Genomic DNA, 23599 nt, shown 5'->3' with positions numbered 1-23599 from the left:
ATATTTTTCATTTTCTTTCTTTTTTTCCAGATTTATTTTTATTTATTAGAAAGACACCATCAGAGAGAGAGAGAGAAAATCTTCCATCTGCTGGTTTACTCCCCAAGTGGCTACAATGGCTAAGGAGGTGCCAGGTTAAAGCCAGGAGCTAGGAGCTTCTTCCGGGTCTCCTACAGGGGTGCAGGGGCCCAAGCACTTGGGCCATCTTCTGCTGCTTTCCCAGGCAACAGCAGAGAGCTGGATTGGAAATGGAACAGCTGGGATTTCAACCAGTGCCCATGTGAGATGCTGGCGTCGCAGGCTATGGCTTTATCCATTTTGCCACAATGCCAGCTCCATATTTTTCATTCTCATAACTGAGAGGAACTCAATAGATATTTGTTCATTTGGATTGTATGGTTTTAGGGAGGATTTCATGTGGAGAATCAGTCATTGAAATCTTTTATGAAAGAGGAAAGTCTCAAGGAGAATTTACAAATAACTTGAACAGAACTTTCAGGAAATGACCTCACTTAGAGAAGGAAAAAAATCCTACTTGCCTTTTTAAGCAGTCTTTACAGTTCATTGCACATCAAGTAATAATGATATTCTTTACACTAATTTGACAAAAGTACATATTTATATAAGAACCAATTTTTATGACACTGGATGTAATGGGATATTTAGAGCATTAAATATTAGATTTTCATGGTGATGCAGAGTAGCCAATGAAATCATAAATATATAACATATTTAAATGTACTTCTGCTTTCTCCTGTAATATCTTGTGGACTAATTGTCCACATGTGTAACTTTTTAGCACTTATCTTTCTAGGTTAAATCTAATAGTCTGGGGCTGGTGCTGTGGTGTAGCAAGTAGCTGTGGCGTAGCACTGCCAGCATTCCATATGGGCACCACTTTTAGTCCTGGCTGCTCTGCTTCCTATCCAGCTCTCTGCTATGGCCTGAGAAAGCAGTATAAGATGCCCCAAGTGTTTGGATCCCTGTACCCACGTGGGAGATCTGGAAGAAGCTCCTGGCTCCTGGCTTTGGACTGCTACAGCTCTGGCCATTGCAGCCATCAGGGAGTGAGCCATCAGATGGAAGACCTCTTTCTCTCTCTCTCTGCCTCTCTGTAACTCTGCATTTTAAATAAATAAATAAATCTTTTAAAAAAATAAATTAAAAAATAAAAAAGTTTACTTAAGAAAAATATAATAGTCTGGATTGACAGAGATCAGTATACTTGATTCTCATACTTTATACATCAGGGCCAACTATTATGTTTCTTTTGTGAAGTAAAGGGCACCGTCATTTGCTTCCTGCTGTTTGTAAAATGGGTTTGTGTACTCCATCTTTTTGTAACCCTTGTAGGTTTCCCTGTTTCCTTCTGTTGTCCTAGCCCTCTTTCCCCTCCTTCCTTACCTTTCTACCTTTCTGTCTATGGATGAGGTTAAGTCACTTTGTCTAAATTTCCATAGCTTAGTGTTATGTAACTGTATTCATACATTGTACAGTCTTCTCAGGGGGTCATTTCTCTGAAATTATAAAGGAAATAGGATTTTTATAAAATTTGTATTACATGTGACTTTTTAGATACTAATCTAACTTTCAAGTCTCTTTAGATCACCTTTTGAATTAAATGACTATTTTGTCTCCTAAAATATATTGATGCAATGAAAGAGTTGGGTGATTATAGTAACTTTAGTTCCATACTGAATGTGCTTTGTTTTGTTATTTGAAATTCAGTAGGGGGGCCGACATTTGGTACAGCGGTTGAACTGCCACCTGCAAATGCTGGCATCCCATGTAGCTGCCAGTTTGAGTCTCGGCTGCTCAGCTTCTGATTCAGCTCCCTGCTAATGTATCTGGGAAAGCAAAGGAAGATGGCTTAAGTTCTTGGTTCCCTGCATCCATTTGGGAGACACAGATGAGGTTCCAGGGTCCTAGTTTCTGCTTTGCCTAGCCCTGGCAGTTGAGGCCATTTGGGAAGTGAACCAGTGAATGACAGATCTCTCTGTGTCTCTCTCTTTCTCTGTAACTCTGCCTTTCAAATAAATAACTACAACTAAAATAAATAAATAATTAAATTCAGGCGAGACTAACCATTTTAAATCTATTTAAAAAGCAATTTCCTAAAGTCACATTTGATGATTTGGGTATTTCAACAATATTAACTAATAAAAATATTTTAGTTTTATTATTTTAAGATAAAAATATCCTAATGGAAATTTTAAATTATCTTAAGATTAAATTAAGACATTGAGTCTCAGTTTCTATAGTATGATTTTTTAAAAAATTACTTTGAAGCATTAACTAGGGCAGTTGCTTTAGGTGAGAATATGATCTTCAATCACAATGCTATTAGTTTAGAGTGATGAAAGTTTTTATTTTTAAAACTCCGAGTCTATAAAACCAAAAATATTCCATGTAGCTCATGGTTTGACAGGTTTATGAAAGGCTTAAAAGATAAAATTGTCATAAGTGAAATATTGCATTGCACATGGGATTTATATAACTAGTAGTGAGGGTGACAAAACCTGATGAGGGGGAGAATGACTCAGTTCTTTGTCCTCTGCATGCCTCATTTTCTTTCCTCTTTGAAGTCCTATGTGAGTGTTACAGCTTTAGGTACAATAAGAGCGTTAATTCTGAAGCCTGATATATTAAAAGATAAGCTTGGGTTTTTGTTTGCTAACTGCTTTTGTACTGTGTTGGAATTTTCTGTTACATTCTCCTTATGGGATAGTTTAGTGAGCATGGCCTTAGAGCTGGATGAGTCAGACTGAATTCTTTAAGGTCGTAGACTGTGTCTTAGTCATTATTTGTGTCCCTTACAAGTGTAAGGTTTGATACACAGTTAGACTCATTTATTTATTATACTGGACCTGGCATTTTTCTAGAAAGCTTGATTTTTTTTGTCTTTTAGCTTTACTCCAGTAAGTCTTCTAGTTAGTGTTTACATGTAGCCTGAATATGATTTAAACGCATATTATACATTTTAAAATTTGTAACAAGAAGAGGAGCATAACTTAGATTGGGAAATTGATTCAGAGAAGACAATCAAAGGTGTTGTACAGATGACCCTGAACTTCTTTAAACGAGCCAGAGACCAGTATTCTCCCAAAATGGAACAGGAAGAGAGGCATGTGGAGGCTGAGGAGAAAAAGCGTAATTTAAGTGGGTTGAGGGTAAATTTCATCTTATTTAATTTTTAATTATTTTTAAAGATTTATTTTATTTGAAAGTCAGAGTGTCAGAGTTATGGGGGTGGGGCAGAGAGGGAGAAAGAGAGACATCTTCCATTAAGAGAGAGAGAGAGAGAGAGAGAGAGAGATGTCTCTTTTATCCACTGGTTCACTCACAAAATGGCTGCAATGGCCAGGGCTGGGCCAGGCTGATGCCAGGAGCCTGGAACTCTATTTAGGTCTCCCACATGGGTGGCAGGGTCCCCATCATTTGGGCCATCTTCCACTGTTTTCCCAGGCACCATTATCAGGGAGCTGGATAGGAAGTGGAACCGCTGATTCTCAAACTGGTGCTCATATGGGATGGTGTTGCACCACAACACCAGCCCCTCGTTCGTTACTTTTTAAAAGATATTTTTAATAGGAGATTAAAAGGAAAGTATCTGAATTATTTATTTATTTATTTGAGGGAAAGAGAGAGAGAGAGAAACAGAGCTCCTATTCTCTGATTTACTCCCCAGTGTCTATAACCCCTTGCTGGATTGAGGTCAGGCACCAGGAACAAAGTCCAGTATTGGACAGGGCCTCAAGTACTTGAGCCATCGCTGCTTCCTCCCATGGTCTCTGTTAATGGGGAAGCTGGAGTCAGAAGCTGAAGCTAGGCATCAAACCCATGGATTGGAAATGGATCAGCCGTACTCTAACCGGTGCCTGTATGGGATGCCAGCACGGCAGACGACACTGTAGATGGTGGCCTTACCTGCTATGCCACAGCACAATTCAGTAGAGGGGCCTAGGCACTCTGATGATGAGATCCGGGCCTCTTAACTGCTAGGCTAAATGCCTGCCCCAGAATTTTCACTTTAAACCGCAGATATGGCAGTTGATCCCTTGTGTACCTTATCAGGCTATGCCTCTAATATTGGAATTGCTGACACAGAATTTTGCAGCTGATTGAATTATCACTGTGTTTAAACTGAGCGTTTGTCTTAGGGAAGTATGCATTTTGGGTTAAAAGTTATTTTAAGAATGTTTGTTGAAACAGGGACTATTACTTTATAAAATTGTTCATTGGACTTTAAATATAGTCAGACAGTAAGAGGATTAAATTTAGTCTTAAAATAAGGCTCTCTGTGATTTGTTGTTTATAATATGGTTTCTCTTTTCCCTTCTAGTTTTTATTTTTCATAAGGCAAACTTACTTTTCATGAAATACTTAAAGAAATTGTGTTAATTATGTTTCATTATCCTTTTTTGAACAATCTCCAGCTTTTGTTCTGAAGTTCAGAATCAATAATAACTCATTGAAATCATAATTGCATTTTATTTTGAAAACTTTGTCTCATATAACTCCCTAGAACAACCTCTTTTTAAACTATAAAAGAATCCAGATGTGCACTATTTCTCAATTTGTTTCCTAGTTTTGTCAGTTTGCACACCTGTAACGTTGAATAGTTACAGGAACCGTGGGTTTGTTTCTGTAAAATGAAGTAATGTGTATAAAGCCCCTAACCTGGTTGGTCATACACAGTAGGCTCTCAGCAGTTAGTGGTTGTCATTGGATACTTAGTTGGATTTTTAGGGCATTATTTCTTAGGGTGCAGTAACCCAATTCTGAATTCTACCCTTCTATATTTGTAATTTTAGACTGACCTAACCACTGTGAAGAATAAAGCCTATTTGTGGGGTTGGGTGAAGGTGGGGCTTACTGAATTCTGCATCCAAGTGCTTTCGGGGTTGCTGCATGTGCACTGGAATGTGAAGGATTAAGCTTTGTGCATGTTCTGTGTGGTTGTCCATGGTGACCAGACTGACTTGGAATGTTGTTTTGTTACGAACTTTGAAATGTGTTATTTTCTACACAAAGGATGTTGATCTGAATAAATTGCTTATTATCCTTTTATACATTTCTAGAATGGAACTGTCAGTCAGTATACATCTAACCCAAGACAATACTTTCTTTCATAAACACAGGGAGGAGGCAATAGCAGGATAATTACTTTTGGGAGAGAGCCAGAAACTGTTGTATAACTCAGAGTGTATGTGATTGCACCCATCCTGTCAGCCTGTCACCTTGGGAAGTTATGACATAGTGGAGGATGAAGCTTCTTGTCTCCTGGCCCATTGTGCCCATTTGGGGATTGACCTAGCAGATGGAATATCTCTCCCCTGTCTATAACTCTGTATTATTTATTTATTTATTTTTTTGACAGGCAGAGTGGACAGTGAGAGAGACAGAGAGAAAGGTCTTCCTTTACCGTTGGTTCACCCTCCAGTGGCCGCCACAGCCGGTGTGCTGCGGCCAGCACACCACGCTGATCTGAAGGCAGGAGCCAGGTGCTTCTCCTGGTCTCCCATGGGGTGCAGGGCCCAAGCACTTGGGCCATCCTCCACTGCACTCCCGGGCTACAGCAGAGAGCTGGCCTGGAAGAGGGGCAACCGGAACAGAATCCGGCGCCCCGACCGGGACTAGAACCCGGTGTGCCGGCGCCGCAGGTGGAGGATTAGCCTAGTGAGCCGCGGCGCCGACATATAACTCTGTATTCCAAATAAATAAATAAATATTTTTCTTTAAATATTTTATTTATTTGAGAGGTAGAGTTACAGACAGTGAGAGGGAGATACAGAGAGAAAGGACTTCCTTCTGTTGGTTCACTCCCCAAATGGCTGCAACGGCCGGAGCTGCATGGATCCGAAGCCAGGAGCCAGGAGTTTCTTCCAGGTCTCCTACACAGGTACAGGGCCCAAGCACTTGGGCCATCCTCCACTGCTTTCCCAGGCCATAGCAGGGAGCTGGATAGGAAGAAGAATAGCTGAGACTAGAACCGGCACTCATATGGGACACCTGTGCCACAGGTGGAGGATTAACCTACTGTGCCACGACCTTGGCCCAAATAAATCTTTTATTTTATTTTATTTTATTTTATTTTTTTTTTTTTTGACAGGCAGAGTGGACAGTGAGAGAGAGAGACAGAGAGAGAAAGGTCTTCCTTTGCCGTTGGATCACCCTCCAATGGCCGCCGCTGCAGCCGGCGCACCGCGCTGATCCGATGGCAGGAGCCAGGATCCAGGTGCTTTTCCTGGTCTCCCATGGGGTGCAGGGCCCAAGCACCTGGGCCATCCTCCACTGCACTCCCTGGCCATAGCAGAGAGCTGGCCTGGAAGAGGGGCAACCGGGACAGAATCCGGCGCCCCAACCGGGACTAGAACCCGGTGTGCCGGCGCCGCAAGGTGGAGGATTAGCCTATTGAGCCACGGCGCCGGCTATTTTATTTTATTTTTTTAAAGCAGAGTAGCTGAGACTCAAACTGACAGACTGATGTGGCAGTGTACCACATGGTGGCTTAACCCACTGCTGCACAATACCTACCCCTAAGCAGCATTTTAAAAATCAGCAGTCATTCAGCTCCTTGAAGCAGCGTAAGAAGGCACTCCTGTAATAAGATTGTTACTGCAGTTAGCCTTCTAGTCCCATCCTCCACTCAAATTGATACCTATTTGCTTCATGCCCAATTGTAGCTTGAAGATATTTTGATTATTTCTTTCAAAACATGTGAAACACATTAGTTCACATGTCTTTTCCAGTTTGTATCTCCTGGATGATCGAGGTTGTGTTTGTGGAAGTGTTACTTGGTGCACGTGCTGGGTGCTCAGGTGTATCCTCAGTAAATGTTAAATGTACCTCTTCTTGTGGCTTGTGCAACATCCTCAGTATTAACTGATTCAATCCTGCCTTTGGATTTTGTCAATTCTTTAATGGAAAACTCTATGGAGGCTGGCTACTCCCATCCTGTACCACCCCCATCATTCACATTCCTATTTCTTCTCCACCAGTGCAAGTTCTCTATTTCCATTCTTTATTTCTTTTTTTATTTGAAAGACAGAGATATAGAAAGAGGTCTTCCATCCATTGGTTCACTCCCCAGATGGCCGCAACAGCCGGAGCTGCACTGATCCAAAGCCAGGAGCCAGGAGCTTCTTCCAGGTCTCCCATGTGGGTGCAGGGGCCCAAGGACTTGGGCCATCTTCTGCTGGTTTTTCCCAGTCCATAGCAGAGAGCTGGATAGGAAGGGGAGCAGCCATGACTAGAACCGGTGCCCATGTGGGATGTCGGCGCTTCAGGCCAGGGCTTTAACCCGCTGTGCCACAGCGCTGGCCCCTCCATTATCTCTTTTAAGTCCTTCTGCAAGACGCTTTTAAAAAGCATATCTCATTTTAGTTAGTAGTAATTAATATTTAGAAATCTGAAGAATGATACAAAATATAAATAGGGCTGGAAATTCACAATTGGTCTCTTAAAATACATTGTTTTCTACAGTAACAAAAGTATGTTTGTAAACATATTCCTCATTTAAAAATCTGAAGGTTTTGGTAGAATTTCAGATTATTTTTCCAAATAATTTAATTCATACCCCCAAACAATGAGAATTTTAGGTAAAGCTTATAGAAAGAGAGTGAGATTTTTAGATTGTCTTGGGAAATATCTCTTGAATGGTATCATATGGCATTTTATATTATTATATAAAAATTATGGTAAGTGGCCTTATAAAAGGCTTTACCATGATTTAAAATTCAAAGTCTTCTGTGTAGACTGCTTTTCAAACCTCCTCCACTACTATTAAATCATAATAGCTTATTGAAAGTTAATGTGTACAGGGCAAAAACTTTGATGCCATTGAAATTTTGTTTTTTTGGAGAAAACTATTCTTTTTAGACAGACAGGAGCAGAGGAGACTTTTTGAAGCAAGAACTGGATAAACTCAGAGCAGTTAGGTCATGGCTGAGCTATTCAAGTTTTTCAGTGTCAAGTCCTGTTACTGTTATTTTTCTTTTGTAATAGATCTGTTATGTTGTATCCCTTTCCTTGTTCATCAATATGCTCCTTTCCTCTTTCATTAATGATAGTATTATTAAGCAGGCAGGAATGAAAAGAGTAACACTGAAACTTAAAATTAGTAATTTGATTGTTGTGGAGTTGTGTTGCAGTAAATCGTTTCTATACTTTTTATGGATGAAGTAACAAAAGTAGTATTTGTTCTGTGACATTTGTGTGTCACATACTCAAAAACATACGTATGTATAGATGTGTACATAATACATATCTTCTAATATTTTAATGCTTGGGAGTTTTATGCTGTACTAATAACATAAAAATTAAATTTATTAATGGGGTACCACATGGTAATTCAATGCATGTATACATTGCATAATGTTCAAATCAGGATAAACATCATTTGTCTCTTCAAATATTTATCATGCCTTTGTTTTCAAATAATATACACTATCATTGATTTTTACACTTAATAGTAGTGTGGGGAAAGCTGATGTTTAGATGACTGACACCTTTTTATGTTTGCTTAGTTTGCGTATTATCAGTTGAACTGAGTACATCTTTATGAAGTGCTTAAGCAGCTCTGTGGGAGATGTTATGATGTTTGTGTCCGCTAGGGGATCCCAATCTTAGAGCTGGCTTCTAGAAAGAACCACAGGGTTTCAGAACAGAAAGAAGTTGGTGATCATCATATCTGAGGGTGGTTTCAGCAGCCAGCCCCTGATTCTGACCCACTCCCAGGTATCCTTTGCTAATTAAGCAGGAGGAGATGTAAACCAGTTTTTTCAGTCCAAGGATCTACAGAAGATGAAGTTAGGAAATTATTTTGATGGGAAACAACTAGAAATGAACACTATTCCTAAGTGGTTTAGAGACTCTCAAAGTGTCCTGCAGATTGTTTTGAAGTATCATATCACATATCATGTATACATATATTGCATTGTTATATAAGATATATATATATGTATATATACACACACATATTTCAAAGATTTTATTTACCTATTTGAGAGGCAGAGTTACAGACAGAAAGGTCTTTCATCTGCTGATTCACCTTCCAAATGGCCACAATGGCTAGAGCTGGGCTGACCTGAAACCAGGAGCTAGGAGCTTCTTCTGTGTTTCCCAAGTGGTGGGTGCAGAGGCCCAAGCACTTGGGCCATCTTCCACTGCTTTCCCAGGCCGTAGCGGAGAGCTGAATCAGAAGAGGAGCAGCCGGGACACGAACTGTTGCCTATATGGGATGCTGATGCTGCAGGTGGAGGCTTAGCCTACCATGCCACAGTGCTGGCCCCTATAAATATATATTTTATTTATTTATTTATTTATTTATGACAGGCAGAGTTAGACAGTGAGAGAGAGACAGAGAGAAAAGTCTTCCTTTTCTGTTGGTTCACTCCCCAAATGGCTGCTATAGCCAGCGCGCTGCGCTGATTCGAAGCCAGGAGCCAGGTGCTTCCTCCTGGTCTCCCATGTGGGTGCAGGGCCCAAGGACTTTGGCCATCCTCCACTGCCTTCCCCAGGTCACAGTAGAGAGCTGGACTGGAAGAGGAGCAACCGGGACAGAATCTGGCGCCCCAACCGGGAATAGAACCCAGGGTGCCGGCGCCGCAGGCAGAGGATTAAAGTATATTTTGTTACCATGGTGGAAAGAATTTATAAAACATATCTAATCTGACCACCCTAGCTTGCCTTTATACCTAAGGAGCAGCCATTGTTTCCTTCATTCCTGGGTGTGCCACCTTACTCTTTCTGCTACACCTCTGCTATCACCACCTGACTTCAAGGTGAAGTGTTTCTACAAAGAAATCAGGGGCTTTATCCCTTGATACACTGTCCTAAAAGATCTGCAATAAGGTAGTTTTTAAAAAATTTTTATTGTTATGCTTGTCTTGCTTGAGTACCTCCCGGTGTAGATAAAGCACTTTGGTGACTTTGATAACTGTTAATCTGTAAGTGTTGTTTATGATGTGTCTAACTTGGTACCAGGATGTGATTTAGGCACCAAGAGAATTTGGATTATTTAATACTAGTACACAATAAAACGACTTACCAGATATTCACGTGGGCACATACAGAGGCATAATTGTATTCTTGTAATGCACAATATAAATACTAATATTGTCTTGGAGAATTAGCATGGTATGCTGAAGCCATGGTTTGGAAAAATGCATTGTAGTATGTTTTTATCTGTGGGAATTATTGGCAGGAATAATTGAGAGATTCTAAATACTTGAATTGTTTACTTCATTTTTGAATTTGGCTTAAATAATTTTGGTCTATTTCTGGTAATCACTGAATTGTTGTTCTGTACTAAACCATAACTGTTTTATAGAAGTTATTTTAATAATCAGATCTTCTTTTAAAGGTACACTTTTAAAACAATTTCCTCCCACTAAAATAGTTAGAAAAACATTCCTCGGCTTAAACATTATGAATTCATTGTTATCCCATACCCACTCCCTTTCCCCAGTTCCCGATTAATTTAATGCATTTCCTGTGTCATAAACATCGTATCTGTAAATATTTCAGTATATGTTTCTAAAAGACAAGGACTCCCATTTTTGGACAGATAAAGTAGAATCTAACCTTATGGAAGAATGTGCTAAAATTAAAACACTGAAATTGTGTATGGAATGTTGAGGGATGGAAAAGGTGAAGTCCTTTAATTGAAAGAAATGATACAAAGAACTATCTAACAAGCAGTTGTGCCACAAACCATTGAAGAAGCCCATTAATAGCTTTTTTTAAAAAAAGATTTATTTTATTTATTTGAAAGAGTTACAGAGAGAGGTAGAGCCAGAGAGAGAGGGAGAGAAGTCTTCCATCAGCTGGTTCACCAACTAGAGCTGAGCTGATCTGAAGCCAGGAGCTTCTTCTGGGTCTCCCACATGGGTGCAGGGGCCCAAGGACCTGGGCCATCTTCTACTGCTTTCCCAGGCCATAGCAGAGAGCTGGATTGGAAGTGGAACAGCTAGATCTCAATCTGGCGCCCATGTGGGGTGCCGGTGCTGCAGGCCAGGGCTTTGACCCACTGCATCATAGCGCTGGCCCCATCCATTAATAGATTTTAGAGGAACCAGAGAGAAAAGCAGCATTTTTTTAAAGATGTATTTATTTGAAAGGCAGAGCGTCAGAGGGGATGGGATGAGAAAAAGATGAACTTCCATCTATGCGTTCATTCTCCAAATGGCTCCAACAGCTAGGATTGGGCCACACCAAAGCCAGGAGCCAGACACCACCTGTGTCTCCCACGTACTTGGACCATCTTCTGCTGCTTTCCCAGTTGCATTAGTGGGTAGCTGGCTGGGAAGCAGAGTGAGCAGACTTGAACTGGCACTCTGATTTGGGATGGCAGTGTCGCAAGCTGCTGCTTAACCGGCTGCTGTGCTACAGAGTCAGCCCCAACATTGATATTTGTGAACAGCCAATATGTGTCTGCAGTTCATACCAGTCAGTAGTGGAGTAAAGTCAAGGATAGAAGGGTACCTTAAAAGGTTTTTGGAAAATAGAATAAAAAGATGTTTATTTTGCTACAAAAATACTGAAATATTTGTGTACAAAGAAGTCTTTAAAAATTTAATGAAAATACATGAGTTTCAAAATTTTCTTGCACCAAAACAAACTTTAATTGTTTTTTCCTTGAAGTTTCTGAAGTACCTTTGCATTTCATACGATTTGGAGTAGCAATTCTGTGTCTGTACTCTTCCATGAGGGAAAAATCAAAGATGTCTGCAAAGACCACCAGTCGGAAGATTTACTACCCTATTGTTTATGCCAATGAAGAATGAACCTAATGCTCAATTATTAGTGGAATGACTAAATGAAGATAATATATTTATAAAAATCTTTTATAACCACTGGAAATTGTACACTGATACTAGTGTCAAAAGATGTATTATGAAAGTTCTGAAACAAATTAACCCATATATATATATATATATATATATTTAAAGATTATTTATTTGTTTATTTGAAAGTCAGAGTTACAGAGTAAAAGGGAGAGATAGAGAGCGATCTTCCACCTGCTGGTTCACTCCCCAGATGGTTGCAAGCACCAAGGTGGGGCCAAGCCAAAACCAGGACCCAGGAGCCTCCTCTAGGTCTCTCATGTGGTTAGCAGGGGCTGAAGTACCTGAGCCATCCTCTGGCCCTTCCCAGGCCAGCAGGGAGCTGGACCAGAAATGGAGCTGCCAGGACAAGAACCACTGCCCATATGGGATGTGGGCATTGCAGGCAGTAGTTTTACCTGCTATGCCACAATGCTGGCCCCTCCTCAGATATTAATGTGAATTAATAGTGGCCCTCTCTGGTTATAGAAATTGAATAATTTTTAATTTCTTCATTGCTTTTTTGAAATTGTTACAAATTTTTGTTTACTAGAGATTGTGATATATTAATAATACTTATTGCATACTTAATATGTTTTAAGCTGTATCCCTTTTCATCTTTCACACCTAATTCTTAAAATAGTTTGAAGAGATTTTGTTATTCTTACTGTATAGAGGAGGAAGTGGAGGCACAGAGAGGTTTAGTACCTTGACAAATTGAATCTTTCCTTGGAAGTTTAGTCTTTGCTTTTAAATCTAATTTTTTCCAACAATTGAGTATATTATAAACATTATTTTGTTTTTATGCTTTTTAGAAATAGGGAGAATATAATGGCATCTTAATGTTGAATTTTTAAAAATTGATGGATAACATTTCATTTTATTATTGCACCATGATTTTTTTTCAACTTGTCCTTTATTTTTATTTTTTGTCTCAACTGTAACATCCTGGTATAGGATTAATAGTAGCATAGTCATCTTTGCAAATCTCTATGTGCATTTCTGATTACCATTCTAGAATTAGTTTGTGGAAGTATAATTATTGGGCCAAAAAGCATAAAAATTTTAAAGGCTTTTTTTTAAGGTTTATTTTATTTATTTGAAAGAGTTACAGAGAGAGAGAGAGAGAGGTCTTCTGTCCACTGGTTCACTCTCCAAATGGCCATAATAGCTGGAGCTGAGCTGATCCAAAGCCAGGAGCCAGGAGCTTCCTCCAGGTCTCCCATCTGAGTACAGGGGCCCAAGCACTTGGGCCATCTTCTACTGTCTTCCCAGGCCATCAGTAGGGAGCTGGATCAGAAGTGGAGCAGCGGGACCTGAACTGACTCCCATGGGGGATGCTGGCGCTGCAGCCAGGGCTTTAGCCTGCTGAGCCACAGTGCTGGCCCCTTAAAGGCTTTTGATACAGTTTCTAACATTGCAGATGACAAATGCTCATACTTCTATAAATTTAGAAAAGTCATTTTGGGGCTATAAATTTGGGAGAAATAGGTCATTCAAATTATCAGTGGGAATTTGTGCTTTCTTAGTTTTTTTTATAGAAATTGACCTTCTCTAAGCTTACTATAGATGGCAAACACAGACAAAAAGAGAAATGAGAAACTTCAGAGTTTAAATGGTAACACTTTATGTTTACTTAGCCATTTTTCTCTCTAACTTAAAATCTGGTTACAAAATATTATATGAAAACATAAAATATGACTATCAAGTTTATTAATTTTCTGCAATATTTTGTCTTATTGGCTCATAGGATCATAATTATGTAGGGATATTTCTATTATGATTTTTTTAAACTGTAGGTATCCAAGTGTAACATACTGAGTAGACAATGTAATGATCCTTGAAAGTATTTTAGGCTGGCGCCGCGGCTCAATAGGCTAATCCTCCGCCTGTGGCGCCGGCACCCCAGGTTCTAGTCCCGGTTGCCCCTCTTCCAGGCCAGCTCTCTGCTGTGGCCCGGGAGTGCAGTGGAGGTTGGCCCAGGTCCTTGGGCCCTGCACCCGCATGGGAGACCAGGAGAGGCACCTGGCTTCTGGCTTCGGATCAGCGCGGTGTGTCAGCCGCGGCGGCCATTGGAGGGTGAACCAACGGTAAAGGAAGACCTTTCTCTCTGTCTCTCTCTCGCTCTCTCACTGTCCACTCTGCCTGTCAAGGAAAAAAAGAAAAAGACAGTATTTTAGAGGGGCCGGTGCTGTGGCACAGTGGGTTAAAGCCCTGGCGTGAAGCACTGGCATCCCATATGGGCACTGGTTCTAGTCCCAGCTGCTCCTCTTCCAATCCAGCTTTCTGCTATGGCCTGGGAAAGCAGTAGAAGATGGCCCAAGTCCTTGGGGCCCTGCATCCACGTGGAAGACCAGGAAGAAGCTCTTGGCTCCTGGCTTTGGCTCGGTGCAGCTCCAGCCCTTGCAGCCATCTGGGGAGTGAACCATTGGATGAAAGACTTCTCTTTGTGCCTCTACCTCTCTCTGTAACTCTTTCAAATAAATAAAATAAATCTAAAAAGAAAAGTATTTTAGATGTTAAATTTTTAAGTGAAAAAGGTTTTTTTCTATGGGCATATATATTTTCTTTATGTGACAAATAGCAACAGAATTTTTTGAAAAATTTTAGATAATATCTAGGTCACAGTGGTTTTTTTTTTTTTTTGTCATTTATCTATTTATTTTCATCTATCTGATAGCAGAGCAACAGAGAATGAGAGAGAGAGAGTGAGTTAGAGTTAGAGTTAGTTAATTTTTTTCCACTGATTCACTCCCCAAATGCCTGCAAGAGCCAGGGCTGAGCAGGCTAAATCCAGGAGCCCAGAATTCCCATCTGTGGGGAATTCCCAGAATTCCCTCATGAGTAGAAGGTGTTCAAGCTCTTGAATGGTCATCTACTGCCTCCTAGGCGCATGAGCAGGAAGCTGGATCAGAAATAGAGTAGCCGGTATGGGATATGGGTTGTGAGCATACCAACAGGCTGCTGTACTGAAATTCAAAGACTCTTAAGTACATTAATGGGAAAAGGAAGTCCTACTTCTTCATAATATAAATAGTCAAATTGTAAAACTATCTTGTGGCCGGCGCCATGGCTCACTAGGCTAATCCTCCACCCAGTGGCGCCGGCACACCGGGTTCTAGTCCCAGTCGGGGCGCTGGATTCTGTCCCGGTTGCCCCTCTTCCAGGCCAGCTCTCTGCTGTGGCCAGGGAAGTGCAGTGGAGGATGGCCCAAGTGCTTGGGCTCTGCACCCCATGGGAGACCAGGAGAAGCACCTGGCTCCTGCCTTCAGATCAGCATGGTGTGCCGGCCGCAGCGCGCCGGCTGCGGCGGCCATTGGAGGGTGAACCAACGGTAAAGGAAGACCTTTCTCTTTGTCTCTCTCTCTTACTATCCACTCTGCCTGTCAAAAACAAAACAAAAACAAAAACAAAAAAAAAAACAAAAAACAAAAACAAAAAAACCAACAACAACAACAACAAAAAACTATCTTGTAAACCTTAGAGATAGAAAATAAGTGCCAGGAAGATTTTTATCAGAGGCTCTTTTTTAAAAAAAAATATTAATTTTTCTAATATACAGCTTTTTTTCTAGGCTTCTGAGGTTTTCACAGGCTTTTTAAAAAAATTTATTTATTTATTTGAAAGGCAAAGTTAGAGAGAGGCAGAGGTAGAGAGAGAGAGAAGTCTTCCATCTGATGGTTCACTCCCCACATGGCCATTGGCTGCAATGGCCGGAGCTGCACCGATCTGAAGCCAGGAGCCAGGAGTTTCCTCTGGCTCTCCCACATGGGTGCAGGGCCCCAGGGACTTGAGTCATCTTCTACTTCTTTCCCAGGTCATAGCAGAGAGCTGGATGGGAAGTGGAGCAGCCGGGACTCGAACCAGCGACCATATGGGATGCTGACACTGTAGGTGGCGGCTTTAACTGCTATGCCACAGTGCCTGCCCCTTATCACAGGCTCTTAATCTATATTTAGTGGTTGGATTATGAGGGTTTATAACTGCACAGTCAGATGAATGTACATTTTGGAAGGAGTGGTTTCCATTGTCTTTAAGTCTTACAAAGAAATGATACCAGAAGACTTAAACTCTCACAAGAATGTCAGCTCCACAAGGTTAGGGCTGTTTGTTTGTTATATTTATTCTTTTGTCCTTGGTTCCTTTTTTTAAAACTTTTATTTAATAAATATAAATTTCGAAAGTATAACTTTTAGATTATAACGGTTTTCCTCCCCATAACCTCCCTCCCACCTGCAAACCATCCCATCTCCTACTCCCTCTCTCTTCCCATTCTTCATTAAGATTCATTTTTAATTATCTTTATATACAGAAGGTCAACTTAGTATATACTAAGTAAAGATTTCAACAGTTTGCAGCCACACAGTCACACAAAGTATAAAGTACTGTTTGTGTCCTTGGTTCTTGACAGATCATTGTGCCCACTGCATATTTGTTGAATGTATTATTTCTGTAAATTTATGTGTAGTATAGTTGTAGTAATGGGCTTTTAGAAGTTAGGAGCAAATGTACATTCCAGATTTATGGACTGAAGGTACATTCCAGATGTGTCTTAATGGGCTATTTCTACTTTTGTTTAAAATTTTTCTCTTAGTGCTTAATTATGGATGGGTAGGTAGCATGGAGAACATTTGTATGATGAATTTTTGGTTCAGTTTCATTGTATTTCTCTATGCCAACATGGAAATAGCATAGGATAATTATTCTAAAAATATGTAGGGGTAGAAGCCGGTGCTATGGCACAGCCGATTAAAGCCCTGGCCTGAAGCACCAGCATCCTATGTGGGCGCTGGTTGTAGTCACAGCTGCTCCACTTCCGATTCAGCTCTCTGCTATGGCCTGGGAAAGCAGTGGAGGATGGCCCAAGTGCTTGGTCCCTTGTACCCATGTGGGAGACCCGGAAGAAGCTCCTGGCTCCTGGCTTCAGATCGGTGCCGCTCTGGCCATCGTAGTCATCTGGGGAGTGAACCAGCGGATGGAAAGCCTCTCTCTCTGTCTCTACCGCTCTCTGTAACTCTGTCTTTCAAATAAATAAAAAAATAAATCTTAAAAAATATGTAGGGGCAGGCATTTGGCTTAGTGGCTAAGGCACCCATGTCTTGTATCAGAGTCTGTGCCTTGTTATCCAAGTTTGTGTCCTATATCAGAGTGCCTGGGTTCCATACCTGGCTTTGGTTTCTTCCCCAGCTTCCTGTTAATGTGCACCCTGAGAGAGAGCAGTGATGGATTCCTGCCATCTATGAGGGAGACCTGTCTCTTGTGTGCAGTTGGCCTGCTCCTGGCCTTTGGTGGGGATTTGGAAAGTGAACTACTGAATGATGGTATACTTTCTTTGTCTTCCTTTCTCTGTTTCTTTCTCTCTGCCTCTCAAATAAGTAACACTTTAAAAAAATTCTTACAATATCTATTCAGTTACCAGTAGAAAAGAAAATGTACTGCGGTTGTATTTTCATTTGATTCAATGAATGAAATCTTACAGAAAACTTTCTCTTAAAAATTGTGAATGGAAAATTTGCTGATTGTTTTCATTAGATAGAATATGATGGCAACAATTGCAATTCTGGCTGGAAATGCAAGAATCAACAAAAGTTTGACAACTTTACCTGTAGAGAACATTGCTTTATCAGCAAGAGATCTAGATTTTTGCAGTGAAGTCTAATTACTGTAGCTCAGTATCATTATACAGCATTTTTAGCAGGTCATAGAATATAGTATACATTAGTCAGCATAATATGTTTCTATGCTCTTTAAAATTAAAATTTCTAGAAGGTTAAAAAGAAAGAAAGACTGAGGGATAATTAAAATGCAAGTCCATTCTTAAAAATTGTAAATATTTGGGCCGGCGCCGTGGCTCACTTGGTCAATCCTCCGCCTGCAGCGCCGGCATTCCATATGGGCACCAGGTTCTAGTCCCGGTTGCTCCTCTTCCAGTCCAGCTCTCTGCTGTGGCCTGGGAAGGCAGTGGAGGATGGCCCAAGTGCTTGGTCCCTGCACCTGCGTGGGAGACCAGGAAGAGACTCCTGGCTCCTGGCTTCGGATCGGCATAGCTCCGGCCGTTGCCGCCATTTGGAGAGTGAACCAATGGAAGGAAGACCTTTCTCTGTCCCTCTCTCTCACTGTCTATCTTTATCTGTCAAATAAATAAATAAATAAATTGTAAATATTACAGTATGGTAAAAACAATAGAAAAGGTGAATTTCTTAAAAATTGAAGTATGATAGAATCACTTTAATTCTACATGAATTATGAATTTTCCTTGGTAATTAGAGGGATGAGCACAAAATTTTTTACCTTAGTAATTTTTTACCCGTCATAAAAGATATTTGATTAATTCTTAGCTATCTGCACTGGATTATTTCTTTTTTTTTTTTTTTGTTTGTTTTTACAGGCAGAGTGGACAGTGAGAGAGAGAGACAGAGAGAGAAAGGTCTTCCTTTGCTGTTGGTTCACCCTCCAATGGCCTCCGTGGCCGGTGCGCTGCCGCCGGCGCACCGCGCTGATCCGATGGCAGGAGCCAGGTACTTCTCCTGGTCTCCCATGGGGTGCAGGGCCCAAGCACCTGGGCCATCCTCCACTGCACTCCCTGGCCACAGCAGAGAGCTGGCCTGGAAGAGGGGCAACCGGGACAGAATCCGGCGCCCCGACTGGGACTAGAACCCGGTGTGCCGGCGCCGCAAGGCGGAGGATTAGCCTAGTGAGCCACGGCGCCGGACTTGCACTGGATTATTTCTGAGTAGACATGTCATGTTTTACTATAGTCTTTGGGATATTAAAAATTATTGCCTTTTGTGTTTTCCATAATTATGTTGGTGTCACAGATAGGAGGTATGATCATTTAAAACTCATGTGAAAACCATCTCACTCTTCAAAGAGGCTTTCTGGTCATTTGCATCATTTTGGTCTTTTGCTTCACTTTAAGAGGCCTTATAAGCTTTCCAAATATATATATATATATATATAATTTATTATTTTTTTAAATTTATTTTTATCTTTTTTTTTTGGAAGACGGTTACAAAGAGAGAGGGAGAGACAGAGAGAGCTATCTTTCATCTGATGGTTCACTCCTCAAATGGTCACAACATCCAGTGCTGGGCTAGGCAGAAGCCTGAGCCAGAAGCTTCACCCATGTATTCCAAGTACTTGAGCCATCTTCCATTGCTTTCCCAGGCACATTATTAGCAATGAGCTGGATTGTAAGTGGAGCTGCAGAGACTGGAATTGGCACCAATAGCGTATGCTGGCATTGCAGGGGGTAGCTTAACCATGTTCTGGAGTCAAGTATAATATAAAGTATATTGTGAAGTCAAATTGAGAGTTTTGAGTTGGAATTTTTGAAGCAATTTACCCTAATCTTTTTATCCAGTGGGGGTAACACTCTATGCTAACATTCAAATGTTAGCATTCCTGACCACTTTTGCCTCAAAGCTCAATGAGTAGGGACTCTTATTTTATGAAACAGACTTTTCTTAACTCGTGTAGTAATTAGGTTGTTCTTTTCATTGAGGGCAAATTACTTTGTGCTAGGCACCACCACTTCCTTGTTCTCTTCTTGAAACTATGAAGAATTGCAAGCACACATACTAGTAGTGAGAATGCTGTAATGAACACGACTGAGATTCATTTGCTCTTCCTTTTTGTTCTGTTAGCCTGAGATTATTTGCTGTGTTAACTTGTATCAGAGACACACACATCAAACATCTCACTGAACTTAGGATAATTAAATTTGTAGCATTGCTTGTGTTAATTATTCCCAAAATTCTGTTTAAAAAGGAATTTAAGTTAATGTGTTATCTAAACACTCATTCAATTTTCTCTTTTACTTTCTGGACTAAAATGAAACAAGGTTCTCCCTGGAGGGCCTCATTTGCCCTGAGGTCCTTCCAAGTACCAAAACGGGGCCACAAGTCTTTTATTTGTTGCCCTTTTCCTACAGGTGAAATTCTTGCCCTGTAAAGCTTGTGCTGTTTGCCTGTTTACAGTTTTCTGCTCAGTGTTGTTAAATACCGGCTGGCCTCCTTGCTTGTTTGACCTTTTTATTTTTAAGTAAGAAATAACAGCATTGATCATGTGTACAGCATGACTGTATACCTAACCCCTCTAACCTTCACTGTCTTAAAGACAGTATCATAAAAATAGTAGTAAAAATTACTCTTGCTACAGATTAAAAAATATTCTTCAAATCAAGCAAAATTAAACTAAGAGTATGTCTTATGTTAAATAAGATATATAGAGATAAGATGAAAAATCCATTGACATGCAAGAAAGCAAACCAACAAACCCTTTCTAGAAAATAAACTCTCCAAATCCCAACCCTGCTTAAAGATTTTTAGAGCCTATAAAGAAAGCCAGAAAAATAATAACCAAATGTTTTCTAGGATAACCAAAAGATGTGTTTATTTTGTTAAAAGTGAAAAGTTGAAAATAGGAAGATTGTGTGTCTACTGAAGAGGTATTGAAAGATTCTAGGCAAACATTGGGAAGACTTAACATGACAGTGCTGTGACAGTGTGGTCACAAGAAGAGTAAACATGAGAAGTATAGCCTTGAAACTTGCTGTGCCTGAACAGGAAGTTATTAAAAAGTGAAGCAAAATGAAAGACCTAGACCTTGTGGTACAAATCAATCCTAAATGGAGTCGTTGCAGATTCCTAAAACTGCTGTGTATTCCACTAGTGATTTGGATTTGTGACTTACTCTTAAAAGAAAAAGTGCTAAGTGGTTTAAACCCCAGTAAATATTTTCCAGTATTTGTCACTTAAGTTTTATTTGCTGCAAGTGAGAAATGATTCTATACACCTAAGATAAGGAAAGTATCAAGAGTTAAGACAGAACTGTAGTTTTCATGTTGTTAACAGATTCAGAAATATTTGATGGCCCAGTCAAAAATTCTAGCAAATCTGAATGATGCTGATTATGAGCAATTATAAATGAATTTGTGTTTTATTCATATTTACCAGTTTTTTGGCTTTGAAGATTTTGTTTTAGTCCTGATTTAGTTGATTTTACCTTTGAGTATATGGAATGTTATTTTTCTAACAAGGCAAAAGGAATTTCAAATTAAGAATTTTAAGCATTGAAATTAATATTTCAGAATCCTTTCTGTTGAACAGGAAAAAACCCAGAAGCTGATTATGATTTTAAATGAGGCTATTTTGAGTTTCAATTTCAGATTTAACATTGGGCTTATATAACTTTTGAAAAATGCCAAGACCTTTAATGGTAATAAAACATGGAATGAGCACGATTACACATTGAGTCCTTACAAATGGTAAAAGGACAACACCCTGTGGTCATTTGCTTTATTCTTAGTAACCATCAAAATATTACGGATATGGTACAGTAGTTCACAGTCCATGACCCCCTTAGAGTTGTTATAATTAGACTTTGGAAAATGTGCATTCCAGACATTATCTGTAGATAGGATAAATATTAGGCCTACTAGATATATGACCTGTTGTGCAAATCTGTATTCATTTAGTGAAAAGTAATTAAATGTATTATTGAATAATTAAGGTGTTGATGTATTAGTTCACTGATTGGCTAGTAAAAGCATTACTTGTTACTACAAATAGATGAAAGGGAGAAAGATAAGTATAGATTCAAAAGATTTAAGGGATACAGTTACCATTGCCTGCATGGGTTTTGTTTACATTTAAATTAGAACAAATTTTATTTTTAAAGATTTATTTATTTATTTGAAGGGCAGAGTTATAGGGAAGTGTAGGCAGAGAGAGAGAAGTCTTCCATCCACTAGTTTACTCCCCAGATGGCTGCAACGGCTGGAGCTGAGCCAATCTGAAGCCAGGAGCCAGGTGCTTCTTCTGGGTCTTCCATGCGTGTGCAGGGGCCCACACACTTGGGCTATCTTCCATTGCTTTCACAGAACATAGCAGAGAGCTGGATTGCAAGTGGAGCAACCAGGTCTCAAACCCGCGCCCATAAGGTAGAGGCTTAGCCCTCTGCGCCACAGCGCTGGCCCCAGAACAGATTTTTTAAAAAGACAGTTATGAGACAACTGAGAAAATTTGGACATTGATTGGTAGTTGATGTTATAAAGAATTTATTATATTAATATAAGTATTATAATGATACTGGCTTATGTTTAAAAGGTAAATCCTTATTTCAGAGATACATACTGAATTATCTACAGATGAAATGGTATGTCTGGAGTTTGCTTCAGAATGATCCAGAAGGTGGGGGTAGGAGCTGAAGGGATGGATAAAGCATAAATGAACATAATTTACCATGAATTAATTATAGAAGCTATGAATAAGGGGGGAGTGCCGTATGACATTACTCTCAATAGTTTTGTATTAGTTTGAAGCTTTACATAATAAAGCAAAAATGTAATGTGACATTATTGAAAGAGTGTAACTGCTGCACAAAATGACAGTGGTATATAATACATTCAGAAATAGATGGGCTTATTGTAAACACACCTAATGTTTAATGTATTTTGTTTTTCCTCAGAGCTGAAGCCATTTGTTTGAATCTTGGATGATTAACACCTAAATGCTTAATTCTCACAACTACTCAAGAATTGCACAGTCAGGATTAGATGATCCAAATTACCACCAAGAAATTACTGTCACACGTGATAAGGTAAGGGTATAGTAAAAAAGACTAGAGATATCGAAATTTGATAGATTTTTTAATGTATTTTAGCTACTGGCTTCTAAGTTCCTGGTCTCTTAATTTATTATACCGGGAGTTCAGAGTTGTGATAGTCAACCAGAATGCTTAGAAATAACATGTATATACATTTATTCCTCGCAGATTCAGTTAGTAATGGACACAGTTATCAGTAGAATGCTGTGCTTTCCTCTTGCTTTATAACTCAGGGTGTCTTCCAGAAACTGGTGCTGAAAAGGAGTGTAGTTTACAGACTTATTAGGGATTGGCACCCATAAAGAGAGGAGTGTGGGAAGCAGATTGGAGAGAGGAAATTGAGCTGCAGCTTTGGTCAAGCCTACAGGGTGTACTGTAGCTATAAATGTATTTCCCTTCTTAATTAGTAAGTTTCTTGGGTATACAGACATATCTTCAGTGCTTTTGTATTCTGCAAAGATCGATACAGAAACTGCTCAGCAAATATTTGTTGAATGAATGAAATCTGTAGTCTCTTCCGTAGCCCCTAATTCTTGCCCCTTCATCTCAGTGCTTTCCTGTCTCTAGTTGAAAGTTTACAACAGACAACAGTGAGGTTGATCGTGACACAGCTGGCTGTCTTGTGTATCTTGAACAAGCAAGATGACTTCTCTGCAATTAGCATGTGCTATATGCCATCACGTTTCTGGGCTCCATAGATAAGGAAGAGGCGCAGAGAGACCTGAAAAAACCCATAGGCATATAATATAAAGAACAGAGCTCATATCTTTTAAAAGACTGACAAAGAGACAAAACACCCAGAAAACATAGTCGTAACTTATTAAGATAAGCTTATTAAGATACAGAATTTATGGTTCTGACCAGTTAGTGTTCTGTTGGTAATTTAGTTCACTTTGGCCCCGATAGAATCTACTTAGAAACATTAAAGTCAGTGTTTTCTTCTATTAGGTATAGTCTTGGCTTGAAATTTAAATATTTTACTTTACTTTGTTGTTTTTCCTCCTTTTTACTGTTGGAGTATTCTGAGACAGGATTTGCATTAATAAATCCTTTAAATCTTCTTTAAACTGTAATACTCTTTTAAGGCTTTACACATAAAGGACCTTCAATATCGTTTAAACGAATGAAAAGGGGAGTAGCTGAGTTCATAAGTAACGTGGTAG

The 23599-nt window shown here is 39.8% G+C and overlaps 1 protein-coding gene across 10 annotated transcripts in view; it reads left to right on the top strand.

Annotated features, from left to right (window-relative positions):
- FRYL (FRY like transcription coactivator) overlaps positions 1 to 23599 on the top strand; it is a 298493-nt gene that overhangs the window by 71601 nt on the left and 203293 nt on the right. For 9 of the 10 annotated variants that reach the window (XM_070068188.1, XM_070068186.1, XM_051831499.2 and 6 more), the window contains one exon: positions 22299 to 22430. The exons of the other annotated variant lie outside the window; for it this stretch is intronic. The gene's annotated coding sequence lies outside the window, so the exon portion shown is untranslated. The remainder of the gene's footprint in view (positions 1 to 22298; positions 22431 to 23599) is intronic. 10 annotated transcript variants of the gene reach the window in all.

This window comes from Oryctolagus cuniculus, chromosome 2 (assembly GCF_964237555.1).
Source record: "Oryctolagus cuniculus chromosome 2, mOryCun1.1, whole genome shotgun sequence".
Classification (NCBI taxonomy): Eukaryota; Metazoa; Chordata; class Mammalia; order Lagomorpha; family Leporidae; genus Oryctolagus; species Oryctolagus cuniculus.
Note: the sequence above shows the minus strand (reverse complement) of the source record. Positions and strands in the feature narration are given on the sequence as shown.